This window comes from Rattus norvegicus (genome assembly GCF_036323735.1).
Source record: "Rattus norvegicus strain BN/NHsdMcwi chromosome Y unlocalized genomic scaffold, GRCr8 chrY_unlocalized_7, whole genome shotgun sequence".
In the NCBI taxonomy this organism is placed as follows: Eukaryota; Metazoa; Chordata; class Mammalia; order Rodentia; family Muridae; genus Rattus; species Rattus norvegicus.
The window spans coordinates 855,447-875,925 of record NW_026947410.1 but is presented as its reverse complement, the minus strand read 5'-3'; the positions used below and the strand labels follow the sequence as shown (position 1 = coordinate 875,925).

The following is a 20,479-nucleotide window of genomic DNA, read 5'->3' as shown; positions in this document are numbered from 1 at the left end:
CCAGAAGTGTGCTAAAAACAAGACAAAGCTCCTTTCTGGGATTGGGTCAGTGTTTAGATGGCTGGTTGTTCTTCTAGAGGAACCAGGTTTAATTCCCAGCATCCATATGGTTGTTCACAGCTACCTAGAACTCCAGTTCCAGAAGGTTCCTTATCCTCTTCTGACCTCTAAGGACATCAGGCTCACACATGGTGCAGACATACATCCAAGCTCAACGTTCACATTCATAAAAATATTAAAGGAAGAGAGAGACATTCTCTGGTATTTCACTTGTGTTTTCTACATGCTTGTGTCACACCACGGAGCTCAACCAACCAAACTCAGAAACAGGAGTCTTACACAGAAGGTAAATCTTACAGGTAGCAAAAGACGGGTATTTCACATTTATAAACCTATAATATAGATGAGCGCCTCTTTCAGGGTAGCACAGTTCATAAGGGAGCAAAGTAAGCCAGGCCCACTCTGTCTATTATCCCAAGACCATGTTTCAGCTCTTGACACATGAGGGCTTTTCACTCAAATGCTTCTTTAAAATTCTTTCTTGCAGAGGACTTGGTTAAATTGAAAGAGGAAGGTAATTAAACCTTACTGTAGGCAATGCAAAATTAGGTGGGAGATTAGAAAAAAAAAACAATTAGAATCTTTTGAGTTGTGTTTGTTTGAGGAGGAAGACTTGGGTGGGGAGGTGTTTGAGACAGGGTCTTGGTGTGTAGATTTGGCTGTCCTCAAACTCAAAATCCTCCTGACTCAGGCTCTCAAGTGCTGGGATTACTGAGCTATGCACCCACACCCAGCTGTGAAGTTCTTGATATAGGAAACAGAATAGTGTGTGTGTAAGTGTCAGGGACAAGAAGAACCACCCAGCAGTTTCTACACTTTGTATCACTTTACTTTGCTTTAGTCTTTCTGTAGCAGAGATTAAATATGTTGAGTAGGTGATAATATTTCACTTTATTTGGTAAGTGTTGATTCCCCTTGTGTAAACAGGTAAAAAATTTGCCTTTAAAGAATATATGCTCTAGGATATCCTTCAAAGCCATTAAAAATATGTACTAAGCACTGAGAAGCCTGCCTGACTCAAATGCAAATGCTATGTGTCAGTAAAATACTAGGTGATGATAAAATTTTTCTTTTCTTTTCCACTAAATAGAACAGAAGCACTATTTTACTGTACAAAACAAATTTTCTTTCAACGTTTCAATGAAAACCATATACTGCATACTATTCAGAGTATCACTGAAGACTCCACAGCATAGCTGAGTATAAGAATATGCTTAGCATGCTCAAGACTTTGTTGTAAATCCCCAACATGTGTATGTGAAATGTGTGGACATTTTTTGTCCACTGGATTCTAAGAGGTATATAGATGACATGTCTTATTTATTAGCACAATAGCCAACTTCCTAATTTTTTCCAATACTACCTTTAAAATGTATTTTATTGGGGCTAGACTGATGGCTCGATGTTAAGAGCAATGTCTGTTCTTCCAGAGGATCCGGGTTTATTTCCTAGGACTCACATGGCAGCTTACAACTGTCTGCAAATCCAGGAATATATATATTTATATATATATATATATATATTCTTCTGGAACTATAAATATATATATATATATATATATATATATATATATATATATATCTCACACAAACTCACACACACATGTATGTATGTATCTCCCTCCCCACTTAAAATGGAGGTGAACACAGACTGCACAAAGTTGTCTTCTCATATCACATGCAGATAACGGCAAGCACAGAGCCCCCATTACATATACGTTAGAAATGAAATAAAAATGTACAAAGATCATAATGCTAGGCAAATTAAACATACTAGCTAAATCATTTCCAACTTGAAATAGCATTAATGTCTCTATTTTCCCCTTATTGAGAGATAATGTATTCCCTTGCAGAGGGAGGACTTACTTTCATATTGGAGCTGACTCCACACTGCCTGAACCAATGCTGTGGCTGTTAGTGTGACTGGCAAGTTCCTGGCTTGGCACTCAGTGGATGTGGTGATTAGGACAAGGAAGCAGGAAATGGGTATCTCTTCTGATAAACACACCTGCATTATTCTTGCTCACTGTACTTCTGTGCTTTCTCAAACACAGCTCTGTAACATAGAATGAAACCACAACACCCTATCTGATTGGTTCTCTATTGTTTACCTAGATTTTAACACTGTGACATTGGGTAGTACTCAGGGCATTTGGCAAGCTTACAAAGAATATTAGTACAACAGAAATGATCACAAGTCCTTGAAGTGAATTCTAGCACTGTTATCCATTTGGTAGTGTGGATTTTGAAGTTCAATCTTCTATGCATATTCATTCCCTTGGTTGCTCTACTTCCTAACTGGGGGGCTTGGGCAAATATCTTAACCACTGCTTTAATTCCCTTCCCTATAAAATGAAAGTCAAGTGTTTGTCTCTCTCAAAGACTTTCTCCTTGATTTGCTTAGCTAAGTTTCTTTAACCTCTCCAGGCCACAGTCCTAGCTCTTGTAATTTGTACATGGGGTCTATGTCACCTAGTCCTAACAAGCATCTTTCTAAGTAAGTCTAGACTGTGCAAACCCAACATTCATCGGAGCACTTACACCTGTCTTCAGCAAGAATCTGCCAGGTTGGCTTAGACGGGGTCTATAATCCAATGTTTCCTTTTAGGAATTTCCTTTCCTTAACTGCTTGGCTATAAGCCCTCATTTCTTTGTTACTATTGTAAGTCGAGTTGCAAACACAGAAGAAGAATAATCACTTTTCCACAATTGCAATGTTTCTCAATAAAACGCCACCTTTAGACCTGCCTAGCTTTGCTTTTCGTATCCAGGGCTGCTATTAGTACATGTAAATACTTCCAGTAATGTCTAGCCATGGGCACAGTCTGTCTTCTGTGGGCCAGAGGACAATGTTATTGGTCTTTGATCAGGGACATCCATCTTCATTTACCCCCTGAGATAGGGCCTCTCTTACCCTTAAATTTCCCAAGTAGGGCTGGTTGGCCTACTCCTCCAGGTGATGGAATTATCCTTTGTCAGGCTACCATGTGATGTTTCATGTCCTGCAGCTGCTAAATCTACTGTAAACTTGTTACATGCTTTCATTTTCTTACTGTAGAATGCCATAATCATGTCTTAGCTTTCCCCAAGTTCTCTTCCTATTCTAGTTATGGAAAGGGATTTACTAGATCGAAATATATATATTTTGGTTTTTCGAGACAGGGTTTCTCTGTGTCAAACTCGCTCTGTAGACCTTGCTGGCCTCCATCTCAGAGATGTGTCTGCCTCTGCCACTTAAGTGCTGGGACTAAAGGCATGAACTACCACACCTGCATAGAAGACATATTTTTCAAAATAATAACTGCCTGAGAATAAATGATCACCACCCTGTAACTTTACTGGCAGTGACATCATCACCCAGCAGATATTATCTTAACTTCCATTATTCTGCTACTAGTGAATCGAAACACTGCTAATGTGTTTATTCTGCAAAATTACGGTTAAGACCTTTGCCAATTAAGGAGTCAATTTGGAATGTTTTCCATGTAGAGGTCTGGCTGCAGCTGAAATATCGTTCCTTTCAGCTCTCCATTCCCAAGGCAAGAGTGTTCTTTGCCTCACTGATGCTGGGTTTGGTGATTGCTTTTGCATTAGGCAGGGCAGGCTTCCTTTGGTCCTGCTGTGGGATTTCTTAGACAGCAAGAAAAGATGCTTTAAAAGTATTTGTGCCTTAGGACTTGCTTTCCTCAGTGCCACACGAGGAGATTCCCTTCCCAAGGCTTGCTTCATGGGGTGGGGCTCTAGAATTAACACCCATGAAACAACCCCACTCCCAATTGAAAGGTAAGAGCTAAGCACAAATAAAACAGGGCAGAAGCAGTTCTACTGGATGAGTTCAACCTACTCCAGTGAATTTCCAGTTGACCCAAAGTGTTTCCAGCAAGAACAATTTACAATTATTTAATTTACAAAATTTTGGGTGCATTTATATGTGGCAACAACAGCTGATGAGTATTCTTACTATGGTGAACTATAAAAGACTTTGAAGAGACTCGTATATAGTCTTGTCTGCTCCCAAAATACGATATAGTAGAAATGAGGCCTTATTGTCTATTTGTCTGCTCATTTCTTCTGCCTTTTCTTTTCCAGCTAAAATATGTCAATGTAATAAATTCATTGGTTTTCACTGATAGCATCAATATGAAGTCATATGTACAGATTAAAATGAAAATTTAGAATTCTACCAAGTCTCAACTTTCTCTCTAATCAGACATTGTTGTATAAGTTAAACTCAAATAACAATCACTTTGCTTCCTTCAAGACTCAAAAATCTTACAACTTCTGAACAATAAAATATTATAGATACTTTACAATCTTTAAACTATTTTGTAGGAGTATTACAAAGCTATATAACTTATATTTAAATTGCTGGTTTTTTTTGTGGTTGTTTTGTTTAGTTTATTTTGTTTTTTGTTTTTTTGTTTTTCTTTTTGTTTTTATTTTTTGAGACAGGGTTTCTCTGTATAGCCTTGATTATCCTGACCACGCCTAGAACTCACAAAGATCAGTGTGCCTCTGCCTCCCAAGTGTGGGAATTAAAGGTATGTGCCACCACTATCCAGTTGAAATGTTGTTTTTATTATAAGAACAATTAAGAAAATCAATGTGACAAGAGAAAAGAATCAAAGCAAAATTTAGGTGTCAACACAGTTGTTACTTTTTACAAGTCTTCAGTGAAGAAGAAGATAAAGGTTTAAATTTTTTCAAAGCTATAGTTAATATTATATAGAGACATAATTTATGTATACATGATTTATATGTAAAAAAATCTATACTTTTTTTTTAAAAAATCAGCATAATAACAGCAGAAAAATGGCAATTACTAATTAGGAAAATCCGAGTATATTTATATTTTAGTTTCCTGGTATCCACAGGTCTTTAGCCAATTTTTTGAGACAGATTGTAAAACAGTTTCTTCCCATGTGAGGGCATTACAAAAGAGTGTAATAACTTCCAAAAGAGATAATGTTTTGAGCTACTTTCAATAATAAGGCAAAAATGAGAACATTTTTCCAAATGAGTTTTTTTTTTTGCTAATACCACATATATCTTTTAACGTTAATTGAACAAAGATTTACCTAGAAAATTAAAAGCCAAAATTACCATTTTTCTTATAGTATAAGCAGATTAAAATGTGGATGAGAAGTCTATTATTCAGGGCAGCAAAAGAGGAGCAACTGGCTGAACCCCAGAGAAGCAGCACTTCAGGACTATGTGTGCTTACTCAGATTAATAAAGCAGCTACTTCTGCAGAGGTCCAGACTGGAGCCGAGAAAAACTCTCTGAGAGCATCAGCCTTCAGAGTGCACAAAGATACCCAGACAAGAACTGGGCACCAATAACATGGATATGAGTGAGCTCTACAGAGGGTCTCCTTCAAAAATGTAATAGCTAATCCTACCTCAACCTAAGAAGTCTGAGGAAACATGACATGTAATTCCCCCACACTCACCTGCCAACAATCCCTATTATGTATGTGAAAAGGAAGGTTATAATTCCACTAGGATATTATGTGAATTACAAAACGTCAGAAGTTGGAGTTGGGGATTTAGCTCAGTGGTATACTGCTTGCTTAGCAAGCACAAGACCTGGTTTCAGTCTTCAGCTCTGAAAAAAATAAGCTACAAATGCCATACAATCTAATGAAATACTCTCTCCTTACAATTTGCTAGAATCAATAGTGTTACATCTTTCTTCTCCTATATTTCCCAAATACCGTTCTTTCCAAAGCAAAGAAATCTTAAGGAAATGAGAACCTAATTAAAATAATTCCCACGTTTTTCAATCCAAATTTCCAAGAAAACACTTGGAGTTGTTTCAAATGTGATCATGAATGAAATATGAATCTTTGAACAGAGATTGGCTGCTAGCTGAATTCTTTTGTCTCCAAAAATCAATGACAGCAAATAACTTATTTCAAATATGTTTCTTTTTTAATGTAACAAAAGAGGTCAAATAAATATTATCATGATTAATCTTTCTTTTTTTTATTAACTTGAGTATTTCTTATATACATTTCGAGTGTTATTCCCTTTCCCGGTTTCCGGGCAAACATCCCCCTCCCCCCTCCCCTTCCTTATGGGTGTTCCCTCCCAACCCTCCCCCAATTGCCGCCCTCCTCCCATAGTCTAGTTCACTGGGGGTTCAGTCTTAGCAGGACCCAGGGCTTCCCCATCCACTGGTGCCCTTACTAGGATATTCATTGCTACCTATGGGGTCTGAGTCCAGGGTCAGTCCATGTATAGTCTTTAGGTAGTGGCTTAGTCCCTGGAAGCTCTGGTTGCTTGGCATTGTTGTACTTTTGGGGTCTCGAGCCCCTTCAAGCTCTTCCAGTTCTTTCTCTGATTCCTTCAATAGGGGACCTATTCTCAGTTCAGTGGTTTGCTGCTGGCATTCGCCTCTGTATTTGCTGTATTCTGGCTGTGTCTCTCAGGAGCGATCTACATCCGGCTCCTGTCAGTCTGCACTTCTTTGCTTCATCCATCTTGTCCAATTGGGTGGCTGTATATGTATGGGCCACATGTGGGGCAGGCTCTGAATGGGTATTCCTTCTGTGTCTGTTTTAATCTTTGCCTCTCCCTTCCCTGCCAAGGGTATTCTTCTTCCTCATTTAAAGAAGGAGTGAAGCATTCACATTTTGATCATCTGTCTTGAGCTTTGTTTGTTCTAGGGATCTAGGGTAATTCAAGCATTTGGGCTAATAGCCACTTATCAATGAGTGCATACCACGTACATCTTTCTGTGATTGGGTTAGCTCACTCAGGATGATATTTTCCAGTTCCAACCATTTGCCTACGAATTTCATAAACTCGTTGATTTTGATAGCTGAGTAATATTCAATTGTGTAGATGTACCACATTTTCTGTATCCATTCCTCTGTTGAAGGGCATCTGGGTTCTTTCCATTTTCTGGCTATTATAAATAAGGCTGCGATGAACATAGTGGAGCACGTGTCTCTTTTATATGTTGAGGCATCTTTTGGGTATATGCCCAAGAGAGGTATAGCTGGATCCTCAGGCAGTTCAATGTCCAATTTTCTGAGGAACCTCCAGACTGATTTCCAGAATGGTTTTACCAGTCTGCAATCCCACCAACAATGGAGGAGTGTTCCTCTTTCTCCACATCCTCGCCAGCATCTGCTGTCACCTGAGTTTTTGATCTTAGCCATTCTCACTGGTGTGAGGTGAAACCTCAGGGTTGTTTTGATTTGCATTTCCCTTATGACTAAAGATGTTGAACATTTCTTTAGGTGTTTCTCAGCCATTCGGCATTCCTCAGCTGTGAATTCTTTGTTTAGCTCTGAACCCCATTTTTTTTCTTTTTTTTTTTTTTTTTTTTCCGGGGCTGGGGACCGAACCCAGGACCTTGCGCTTCCTAGTCAAGCGCTCTACCACTGAGCCAAATCCCCAACCCCTGAACCCCATTTTTTAATAGGGTTATTTGTTTCCCTGCGGTCTAACTTCTTGAGTTCTTTGTATATTTTGGATATAAGGCCTCTATCTGTTGTAGGATTGGTAAAGACCTTTTCCCAATCTGTTGGTTGCCGTTTTGTCCTAACCACAGTGTCCTTTGCCTTACAGAAGCTTTGCAGTTTTATGAGATCCCATTTGCCGATTCTTGATCTTAGAGCGTAAGCCATTGGTGTTTTCTTCAGTAAATTTTTTCCAGCGCCCATGTGTTCAAGATGCTTCCCTAGTTTTTCTTCTATTAGTTTGAGTGTGTCTGGTTTGATGTGGAGGTCATTGATCCACTTGGACTTAAGCTTTGTACAGGGTGATAAGCATGGATCGATCTGCATTCTTCTACATGTTGACCTCCAGTTGAACCAGCACCATTTGCTGAAAATGCTATCATTTTTCCATTGGATGGTTTTGGCTCCTTTGTCAAAAATCAAGTGACCATAGGTGTGTGGATTCATTTCTGGGTTTTCAATTGTATTCCATTCGTCTGGCTGTCTGTATCTGTACCAATACCATGCAGTTTTTATCACTATTGCTCTGTAATACTGCTTGAGTTCAGGGATAGTGATTCCCACTGAAGTCCTTTTATTGTTGAGGATAGGTTTAGCAATCCTGGGTTTTTTGTTTTTCCAGATGAATTTGCAAATTGTTCTGTCTAACTCTTTGAAGAATTGGATTGGTATTTTGATGGGGATTGCATTGAATCTGTAGGGCGCTTTGGTAAAATGGCCATTTTTACTATATTAATCCTGCCAATCCATGAGCATGGGAGATCTTTCCATCTTCTGAGGTCTTCTTCAATTTCTTTCTTCAGTGTCTTGAAGTTCTTATTGTACAGATCTTTTACTTGCTTGATTAAAGTCACACCAAGGTACTTTATATTATTTGGGTCTATTATGAAGGCTGTCGTTTCCCTAATATCTTTCTCGGCTTGTTTCTCTTTTGTATAGATGAAGGCAACTGATTTATTTGAGTTAATTTTATACCCAGCCACTTTGCTGAAGTTGTTTATCAGATTTAGTAGTTCTGTGGTGGAACTTATGGTATCACTTAAATATACTATCATATCATCTGCTAATAGTGATATTTTGACCTCTTCTTTTCCGATCCGTATTCCCTTCATCTCCTTTTGTTGTCTGATTGCTCTGGCTAGAACTTCAAGAACTATATTGAATAAGTAGGGAGAGAGTGGGCAGCCTTGTCTAGTCCCTGATTTTAGTGGGATTGTTTCAAGTTTCTCTCCATTTAGTTTAATGTTAGCAACTGGTTTGCTGTATATGGCTTTTACTATGTTTAGGTATGGGCCTTGAATTCCTATTCTTTCCAGGACTTTTATCATGAAGGGGTGTTGAATTTTGTCAAATGCTTTCTCAGCATCTAATGAAATGATCATGTGGTTTTGTTCTTTCAGTTTGTTTATATAATTGATCACATTGATGGTTTTCCGTATATTAAACCATCCCTGCATGCCTGGGATGAAGCCTACTTGATCATGGTGGATGATTGTTTTGATCTGCTCTTGAATTCGGTTTGCCAGAATTTTATTGAGTATTTTAGCGTCGATATTCATAAGGGAAATTGGTCTGAAGTTCTCTTTCTTTGTTGTGTCTTTGTGTGGTTTAGGTATAAGAGTAATTGTGGCTTTGTAGAAGGTATTCGGTAGTGATACATCTGTTTCAATTTTGGGGAATAGTTTGATAATATTGGTATGAGGTCTTCTATGAAGGTTTGATAGAATTCTGCACTAAACCCGTCTGGACCTGGGCTCTTTTTGGTTGGGAGACCTTTAATGACTGCTTCTATTTCCTTAGGAGTTATGGGGTTGTTTAACTGGTTTATCTGTTCCTGATTTAACTTCGGTTCCTGTTATCTTTCTATGAAATTGTCCATTTCCTGATGATTTTCAGTTTTGTTGAATATAGGTTTTTATAGTAAGATCTGATGATTTTTTTAATTTCCTCTGAATTTGTAGTTATGTCTCCCCTTTCATTTCTGATTTTGTTAACTTGGACGCACTCTCTGTGTCCTCTCTTTAGTCTGGCTAAGGGTTTATCTATCTTGTTGATTTAATCAAAGAACCAAGTTTTGGTACTGTTGATTCTTTCTATGGTCCTTTTTGTTTCTACTTGTTTCTACTTCAGATTTCAGCTCTGAGTTTGATTACTTCCTGCCTTCTACTCCTCCTGGGTGTATTTGCATCTTTTTGTTCTAGGGCTTTTAGGTGTGCTGTCAAGCTGCTGACATATGCTCTTTCCTGTTTCTTTCTGCAGGCACTCAGCGCTATGAGTTTTCCTCTTAGCACAGCTTTCATTGTGTCCCATAAGTTTGGGTATGTTGTACCTTCATTTTCATTAAATTCTAAAAAGCTTTTAATTTCTCTCTTTATTTCTTCCTTGACCATGTTATCATTGAGTAGAGCATTGTTCAATTTCCATGTTAATGTGGGCATTCTTCCCTTATTGTTATTGAAGACCAGTTTTAGGCCGTGGTGGTCAGATAGCACGCATGGGATTATTTCTATCTTTCTGTACCTGTTGAGGCCCGTTTTTTGACCAATTATATGGTCAATTTTGGAGAAAGTACCATGAGGAGCTGAGAAGAAGGTATATCCTTTTGCTTTAGGATAGAATATTCTATAAATATCCGTTAAGTCCATTTGACTCATGACTTCTCTTAGTCTGTCGACATCACTGTTTAATTTCTGTTTCCATGATCTGTCCATTGATGAGAGTGGGGTGTTGAAATCTCCCACTATTATTGTGTGAGGTGCAATGTGTGTTTTGAGCTTTAGTAAGGTTTCTTTTACGTATGTAGGTGCCCTTATATTTGGGGCATAGATATTTAGGATTGAGAGTTCATCTTGGTGGATTTTTCCTTTGATGAATATGAAGTGTCCTTCCTTTTTTTTTTGATGACTTTTAGTTGGAAATTGATTTTATTTGATATTAGAATGGCTACTCCAGCTTGCTTCTTCTGACCATTTTCTTGGAAAGTTGTTTTCCAGCCTTTCACTCTGAGGTAATGTCTGTCTTTGTCTCTGAGGTGTGTTTCCTGTAGGCAGCAGTATGCAGGGTCCTCGTTGTGTATCCAGTTTGTTAATCTATTTCTTTTTATTGGGGAGCTGAGGCCATTGATATTGAGAGATATTAAGGAATAGTGATTATTGCTTCCCTTTATATTCATTTTTGGATGTGAGTTTATGATTGTGTGCTTTCATTCTCTTTGTTTTGTTGCCAAGACGATTAGTTTCTTGCTTCTTCTAGGGTATAGCTTGCCCCCTTATGTTGGGCTTTACCATTTAATATCCTTTGTACTGCTGGATTTGTAGAAAGATATTGTGTAAATTTGGTTTTGTCATGGAATATCTTGGTTTCTCCATCTATGATAATTGAGAGTTTTGCAGGATACAGTAACCTGGGCTGGCATTTGTGTTCTCTTAGGGTCTGTATGACATCAGTCCAGGATCTTCTGGCCTTCATAGTTTCTGGCAAGAAGTCTGGTGTGATTCTGATAGGTCTGCCTTTATATGTTACTTGACTTTTTTCCCTTACTGCTTTTAATATTATTTCTTTATTTTGTGCGTTTGGTGTTTTGACAATTATGTGACAGGAGGTGTTTCTTTTCTTGTCCAATCTATTTGGAGTTCTGTAGGCTTTTTGTATGTCTATGCGTATCTCTTTTTTTAGGTTAGGGAAGTTTTCTTCTATGTTTTTTTGAAGATATTTACTGGTCCTTTGAGCTGGGAGTCTTCACTCTCTTCTATACCTATTATCCTTAGGTTTGATCTTCTCATTGAGTCCTGGATTTCCTGTATGTTTTGGACCAGTAGCTTTTTCTGCTTTACATTATCTTTGACAGTTGAGTCAATGATTTCTATGGAATCTTCTGCTCCTGAGATTCTATCTTCCATCTCTTGTATTCTGTTGGTGAAGCTTGTATCTACAGCTCCTTGTCTCTTCTTTTGGTTTTCTATATCCAGGGTTTTTTCCATGTGTTCTTTCTTGATTGCTTCTATTTCCATTTTTAATTCCTTCAACTGTTTGATTGTGCTTTCCTGGAACTCTTTCAGGGATTTTTGTATCCTCTCTATGGGCATCTACTTGTTTATTTATGTTTTCCTGGAATTCTTTCAGGGATTTTTGTGATTCCTTTCTGTAGGCTTCTACTTGTTTATTAGTGTTTTTCTGTGTTTCTCTAAGGGAGTTCTTTACGTCTTTCTTGAAGTCCTCCAGCATCATGATCAAATATGATTTTGAAACTAGATCTTGCTTTTCTGGTGTGTTTGGATTTTCCATGTTTTTTTTGGTGGGAGAATTGGACTCCGATCATGCCATGTAGTCTTTGTTTCTGTTGCTTGGGTTCCTGCGCTTGCCTCTCGCCATCAGATTATCTCTAGTGTTACTTTGTTCTGCTATTTCTGACAGTGGCTAGACTGTCCTATAAGCCTGTGTGTCAGGAGTGCTGTAGACCTGTTTTCCTCTCTTTCAGTCAGTTATGGTGACAGAGTGTTCTACTTTTGGGCGTGTAGTTTTTCCTCTGTACATGTCTACAGCTGTTCATGTGGGCCTGTGTCTTGAGTTCACCAGGCATGTCACTTGCAGCAGAAAAGTTTGTCTTACCTGTTGTCCTGAGGCTCAAGTTCACTCACAGGGTGCTGCCCACGGGCTCTCTGTGACGGCAGCAACCAGGAAGATCTACGCCACCCTTTCCGGGAGCTTCAGTGCATCAGGGTTCCAGATGGCCTTTTGTTTTTACCTCTTGCTTCCGAGATGTATGTGCAGAGAGCAGTCTATTCTGGTTTCCCAGGCTTGTCTGCCTATCTGAACGTTTAGCTCTCCCTCCCACAGGTTTCGGTGCAGAGAACTGTTTATCCAGTCTGTTTCCTTCAGGTTCTGGCGGTGTCTCAGGCAGGGGTCCTGCCACTCCTGGGCCCTCCCTCACGGGAGCCCAGAGGCCTTATACAATTTCCTCTTGGGCCAGGGATGTGGGCAGTGGTCGGCAGTGTTGGTGGTCTCTTCAGCTCTGCAGCCTCAGGAGTGCCCACCTGACCAGGCGGTTGGGTCTCTCTCTCACGGGGTCTGCTAGCAGAGTCACAATTACATTCTTACACAAACACACACACACACACACACACACACATGCATACATTCTCATAATTGCATACTTACACAGACATCAATACTTACATATGCATATGGTGCAAAAGTCCAAGGACCAGTACAGAAAGATGAACTCCAATCTTTATTACAGAGAGAAAGAAATCGCTTCTACCCTTTTAATGCTAAGTGATTTAAACCCAAGTTTGTAAAAGAAAAGGCCTGTTCCTTTTAACAAGACTAATTTTGCATTGCTATTAAGAAATGTCCTTTTCTGTCCCAAGATAAGGAGAAACCTGCCTGCACCTTCTATTCTTTCCAGCTTCTTCTTTTGTCACCTGCATTCTCTAGATTGCTCTCTTATGTTACATAAGTTATTCCTCTCTACATTACTTCTCAGCCCAGATCCTTTTGTCTTAGTTCTACTTACCTTTGTTCTCCTTATCTCAAACTGGTCTTTTCAGGTCATCCCCTCTCCTGCTCTGTCCATCTGTCTCTGTCCTTCCAGTTCAGACCCTCTGTCTCAGTCCTTCTGTGTGTCTTCTCTTTGTCCTCAGCACCTAAAAATCTTTTAGAATACATGATCAGGTGTTAAATTGTTCACCACAAGTACATATGAAAGATCAAAGCATAAATAGAAATACAAGTTTACAACCGAGAATGTTTACATGGATATCCATCAGGAGTAATTATCTGGCTAAACATTCATCACCAGTGTCAGCTCTACAGGTTCACTGAATATCTAAAACCATAGTTGTTAGTGAAGTTATTTACAGATAAACACAGTCAATATCTTATCCCCTGTCCTTGCACCTGTAACAAATAGTTTATGACACTTGATAACTGTTTTTGCAACTTCTTGAATTGTGTTCTGAGTAGGAGAAAGTCTGTTTACTGTCTCAGAATAATTAACTGGTGACACCTGGGAGACTGGAGTTGTCACTGGAATTCTGACTATTAGAAAGAGACTTGTAGGAGTTCCACTATATAAGAGCTTAATAACCATTCATATAATTTAAGAATTATTGTAGGATCATTATTAAGACTAAAGAATTAATCTATTTGTATGAATAGCATCACTACGGGACAGTGCAACTTCGTAGGCCTGCAGAGATCTGCTCCAAAGGGGTGTGCTCTTACTCAATGATTGCTATATATGTCTAATAATAATAACACGAATAGCATTTCAATAGCAGGAAACTTTCCAAAAATGAATCTCTTACAACCTTGCTTAATAAGGGCAAACCAGTTGTGGATTATAAAATAATCCAAGGCTGTCCATCTGAGGATGATCACCTGTTAGTTATGAGCTTGTCCTGATATGGCTCCTGACACTTTCTTCTCAGTCCTACATGGTACCTTCTACAAATTGATAATATGATCCATCACAAAAAAGGCCTCAAAAGATGCAAGAAGATTGAATTAATTCCATGCAAACTATGAAATCACTAAGAATGGTCTTCAATAACAACAAGAACAACCAAAGTCCCACATATACATGGTAGCATAAGAATGATTTACTTGATGAGAACTTGTTCAAGGAAGAAATAAAGAAAAAAATTAAAGACTTTCTAGAATTTAATGAAAATGAATGCATAAATTGGGAACACAAAAAAGCAATGCTAAGAGGAAAACTCATAGCTCTGAGAGCCTCCACAAAGAAACAGGAGCTATGATACACTCGCAGTTTGTCCGAACACCTGAAATCTCAGAACCAATAAAAATCCAAATACACCAAGAGTACTAGACAGCAGGAAATAATCAAACTCCGTACTGAAATCAACCAAGTAGAAACAAAAGGTATTATGTAGAGAATCAACAAAACCAGGAGCTGGTTCTTTGAAAAATCCAGAAGATAGGTAAATCCTTTGTATTCAAAATAAAAATAACACAATCAGAAGTGAAATAGAGATATAACCATAGAAAATGAGGAAGCTCAAAAAATTATCAGATCCTACTATAAAAGCATATACTTAACAAAACAGGAAAGCAAGGATCAAATGGATAATTTTCTAGACAGATACAAGATACCAAAGTATCTTGAATCACGATCAGATAAACCATCTAAATACTCCCTTTACTTGTAGAGTAGTAGAAGCAGTCATTAAATGTCTCCTAAACAAGAGATCCCAGGATGAGGAAGGTTTAGTACAGAATTCTCTCAGACCTTCATAGAACACCTAATACCAATATTCTCCTAACTATTCAACAAACTAGAAATAGAAGGAACACTACAGTCTTATTACTTTTCTGACACCAGAGTTATGTAGATTTTGAGAAAGAATTATAAGAGCTGATGCTGAGTTCAACCACATAAGAACAACAATGTCAATGAACCAGTATGTTCTGGATCTAAAACAATAATCAAAGACTATTCGTGGACAAACCTATGGTTCCAAATGCTTATGTTGCAGAGGATGGCCTTTTTGGGCACTATTGGAATGAGAAGCCCTTAGTCCTCTCTAGGTTTGACTGTTAGTTCAAGGGACAGTAAGGCAGACCAGTTAGGGATCTAATGGACAGAAAAGTGGGAAAGGAAATAACATTTGAAATGTAAATATAGAAATATCCAAATAAAAAAGCAATGTATTTTGTTAAAATATAAAAAAAAATGAAAGAAATAAAAGAAAAGAGAACTTCCAGCTAATCACATCTATGGACTCAGAAATCAAATGGGTCACTGTCAGGGAATGGCAGTCAGAGTAATACTAGTCGAAATATTGAGATGATGAAGTCTGAATTAGAAGCACTTCTCTCTCCCAGATATCAGTGTCAGACTCAAACTGCACAATAGGTATCCAAAGCACGGAGGAGTTTACTCTGAGCTGAGGACACGATACTTGTCTGTCTCTTCTTCCTTAGGAGGTTTTTCTTCTGGGCAAAAAGAGTAAAAGCCATGAGCTGTCAGGAAAACAAATGTGCCAAGATAAAAACCTGTCTTTTGGAATAAAGAAAGTAATAATATAAACTCTCTGACTTCCAGGAACCATAAAAACCAGGGATGTCAAGATGCTTCTGAGAGGCTACAATCTCTTTATTCCCATATGTGGAAGGCTCAGGTCTAGGCTATCTCTTCAGCGATTCCACTCAACTCCTACACAGGACTCACTGAGCTTTCCCATGGGCCACGTATTTCTTCCTTTTTTTAATAACAAGACAGAAGGCCAGGTTCCTTTTCCCCATCTCTGATCTCTTCATCATCTTTGTTCTCCTTCCCAAAGGCTGTTTACTCTGAAGTAGAGGCCACTATACAAATCCTAGACGTAAGGAAAGAATATCTGAGAGGCAGGATACAAGAGATTATTCAGGGAGGGACTGATGCTGATGTCACTGAAAGCTGCCATGGCCTACCTGCTGAACAATTTCCTGACCAGATTCAAGGGAGCCCTTTCCAGGAGTGACTCCTGGTACACAGTGGAAACCTTCATTTACTAAATCTCCCTAAAGCTAGAGACTTCTCTGTGCTTTATTAGTGGTTACCTGCTCTGAATGGAGAATGTTAGTCAGGGGCTTGGCATGGGTAGAAATGATTTAGGAACATGGAGTGGAGGAGATTCTTCCAGATAATATTTTTATTCCCAGTTTTATTACTGTGACATACAGTTCAAATTTCTAGGTCTTCTCTGTTTCCCAAAGGCCATTATTTTGCATAAAGACCTTTAATTGAATGAATATGTATTTCACTTTTTTATTGTACAATCCTTGATTGGGGACTTTATAAATATTCCTCAATGTGTACTCAAAAATTCAGTTCTCCAATTCCATTTTCTGCAATGGTTTTGGCAACAAAGTCGGCCCAGCTCTAGAGTGAGTATAACAGTGTAAACATTGTGTACCTACTTCCAATGATAAACTCCCAAATCCTTAATTTATCCAAAGATTACTAGACATCTATACTGCAAAGGATCACATGGACTATAGAATTCAGTTCTCTATTCCCATTTGATATCAGTACTACAATAGCAACCTTAATGTGTTCCTGTGCAGGACTTGAGGGTTGGATGTTTTACCATGATTCTTTGTTAAGGCCAAACATAAGATAATGGAGGATGAGCAGGGAGAAGAACGGCTAGAGGACCAGTGAAACCTCATCTTCCATAGGTTCAAAAGAACAGGAGGGAGTCTATTTGACATTGTCATTTGTGGATTCTACATTCTTGACCTAGTTGCTCAGAATCCAAATTAAAATTTCACATGATGTCACAGCTGTAGGAACCAACAAATTATATATATATATATATACACTAAACCAATATTCAAAGACTATACATGGGTAGACCTCGGACTCAATTGCATCTGTAGCAGAGGATGACCTGTTTGGGTCCCAATAAAAAGAGAGGCCCTTGGTCCTCCCTAGTTTTGATCCCAGTTAACGGGAATGTGAAGGCGCAGTAAGTGAGCCTATAGAAGAAGGAGAGTGGGACCGATTAGGGATCTTATGGGCAAGAAATAGGGAAAACAAATAATATTTTAAATGGAAATATATAAATATCCAATTAAAAGAGCAATATAATTTGTTAAAAAATGATAAAAAATGAAAGAAATAAAAGAAGAGAATCTGCCAGCTAATTAGAACTATTCATTCAGAAATCTAAAGTGTCGTTGTCAGGGAATGGTAGAGTAATAGTAGTGGAAAGACTGAGATGACGAAATCTTAGGTAGAAGCACTTGTCTCTTCCAGATATCAGTGACAGACACAAACTGCACTATAGGAATCCAAAGCATGAAAGAGTTTACTCTGAGCTCAGGACACAATTCTTGTCTTTCCCTTCTTCCTAAGGAACTTTTCCTCCTGGCCCAAAAGGACAAAGGCCATGAGCTCTCAGAAAAACAACTTTGCCCTTTCCAACACTTGGCTTTTGGGATATGGAAATTAATGATATAAACTATCAGACTTTCAAGAAAAATAACAACAAGGGAAGTCCAGATGCTTCTGAGAGGCTCCCTGCTCCATATTCCCATATGTGGAAGGGTCAGATAAAGGCTTTCTCTTCAGTTATCCCACTCAACGCCTACCCATGTCTCACTGAGCTATCCCATAAACCACATCTTCCTTCCTTTCTTTATACAAGACAGAAGGCCAGCTTCCTTTGCCCATCTCTTATCTCTTCATTCTCTTTGTTCTCCTTCTCAAATGGCTGTTTACTCTGAATTTGAGGCCAATTAGGAAACCGTAGAGGTACTGAAGGAATATCTGAGAGGCAGTTGCAGTCACAACAGCACTTGTGACATCACAGAAGAAGCTAGGGCTCTCCAGGTTACAAGAGATTTTTCAGGGAGGGCCTAATGGTGATGTTACTGAGAACTGCCATAGCCTACCTGCTGAACAGATTTCCTTACATTGACCAGATTTGGAGATGCCCTTTCCTGGAGTGTTTCCTGTGACACAGTGGAAACCTTTACATGCTACATCTCTCTAAGCTAGGGACTTCTCTCTGCTTCATTAGTGGTTACATGCTCTGAATGGAGAAGTTCGTCAGGGGCTTGGCAAGGTTAGAAAAGTAATAGGAACAAGGAGTGAAGGAGATTCTTCTGGCGAATAATTTTATTCCCCGGTCCAATCCTGTGACATTCAGTTCTATTCCCTAGGTTTCCTCAGTTTTCCATGTGCCAGTATTTACCCTACAGACCCTTAATTGAGTGAACATTGTTTTGCATTATCTGATTGTACATTCATTGACAGGGGACATTATATATATTCCTGCATGTGTACTCAAAATTTCATTTTTCCAATTCCCTTTTTTTTTTTTTTTTGCAATGAATTCGGCAACAAACTTGGCCTGGCTATTGAGTCAATATAGCAGTGGAAATATTCGACATAATTCTAATGATCAACACACAAATCCTTATTTTATCCAAAAATTACCAGACATCAATAAAACAAAGGACCATATTGACTATAAATTCCGACCTCTAGTCACATTTGATATCTGTACTACACTATCTACCTTCCTGTGTTCCCATGGCCAGACTTGAAGGTTTTAGATATTTTACCATAATTCTTTCTTAAAGACAAATATAAGAAACAGGAGGATGGGCAGGGTTAAGAAAGCTTGAGGAACAGTGAAACCTGAACTTCAAGCAAAGGAGAGAGTCTATTTAACATTGTCATTGTAAACTCTACATTCTTGACCTAGTTGCACAGAATCCATGTTAACATTCCACCTAACCAAATAGCTGTAGGCACCAAAAGTGTGTGTGTATATATATATATATATATATATATATATATATATATATATATATAGTCACCAATTATAATTGATGAAGCTAAGAAGTGCATTCTGCCAGAAAACGGATATAGCTATGTTGTGAGAGACACAGCTAGAGCATGTCAAATTCAAAAGTGTATGCTATTGGCAAATCTGTGAACTGAAAATGGAACTCTTGTTGGTAGATTTTGAGAAAGGCTAACAAGAGCTGAGGGGACTTTCAACACCATAAGAACAACAATGCTAATGAATCAAAGTTCTCTGGTATGAGACTAATATTGAAAGACTAAACGTGAACAGACCTATGTCTCCAACTGCATATGTAGCAGAAAACGGCCTTGTTGGGCACCAATGGAAGAAGAACCACTTGATCCTCCTTTGGTTTGATTCACAGTTAAAGAGAATTAGAAGGGACAGTAAGGGGGTGATAGAAGAAGTGGAGAGGGATCAGTTAGTGATCTTATGGGAGGAAACTCTTAAAGGAAATAATATTATAAAGGTAAATATTGAAATATACATTAAAAAACAAATAAAATTTGTAAAAAATAAAAAAAAATATAAAAAATAAATGAAAAGAAAACTGCCAGCTAAACACAGCTGTTGACTGAGAAATCTAATGGGTCAATGTCAGGGAATGGTAGTCAGAGAAATAATATTGGAAATAGTGAGATGGTGAAGTCTCAATTAGAAGCACTTCTTACTCCCAGATATTGGCAACAAAGGGGGTACAGCTATAGAGTAAACAGAACAGTGAAAATATTGTGTGCCTACTTCAAATGATGAACTCTAAATGCATATTTAATCCAAAAATTATGAGACATCTGTAAAGCAAAGGACAACATGGACTTTAGAAAGCTGATCTGTAGTCCCATTAGATATAAGTTCTATAAATCTACCTTTGGTTTTCCCAGGGCCAGACTTGAGGTTTTTGGATATTTTATCATGGTTCTTTCTTCAGAAAAAAACATAAGATTCATTTGGATGGGCAGGGAGAGGAATGGCTTGAGGTACAGTTAAACCTCAACTTCAATATGTTCATAAGAACAGGATGGAGTTTATTTGGCATTGTCATTTGTGGATTCTACATTCTTGAACTACTTGCTCAGAATCCATGCTAAAATTCTACTTAACCTCATTGCTGTAGGAGACACTATATATATATATATATATATATATATATATATATATATATATATATCAGCAAAACTAGATATGATTGATGAATGAAGTACATGCTTCCAGGTACCGGATATAGATCTTTCCTGGGAGACACAGCTAAACTTATCAAATACAGAAGTTAATGCTAGTGGCAAACTAGTTTACTGACAACTGATCTGTTGAGATTTTGAGAAAGGATTACAAATGCTGTGTAAGTGAGCGTTCTGAAGGTACCTGGAAGAGAATGTGGGACAAAGGACGCAAGAAGGATGCCAAGACAAGAGCCTGAAAAAGGCATCGATTTTATTTTTCTCCAAGGCTGAATTTATAACATCACAGGGGTTACAGAGGGAGGGGGAAGTAGGAAACATTTACGCAGGGCAAGAACACAGGATTCATTTGGTTATGGAACTGATGTTGAAAGGACGTCAGAAAGTTCACAGGTTTGTCGTATTATTAATCAGCAGGACAACATTATCATATTATTATTTTTC

General features: G+C 38.3%; 1 long non-coding RNA gene across 5 annotated transcripts in view; it reads right to left on the bottom strand.

Moving 5' to 3' along the window:
- Positions 1-20,479, bottom strand: part of LOC108353374 (uncharacterized) — a 52,307-nt gene that overhangs the window by 7,639 nt on the left and 24,189 nt on the right. For 4 of the 5 annotated variants that reach the window (XR_010062552.1, XR_010062551.1, XR_010062549.1 and 1 more), the window contains one exon: positions 13,046-13,183. This is a non-coding gene — a long non-coding RNA (uncharacterized LOC108353374). Of the gene's footprint in view, positions 1-13,045; positions 13,184-17,631; positions 19,351-20,479 lie in introns of those variants that run through there. The other variant, XR_010062550.1, reaches the window with a different exon arrangement.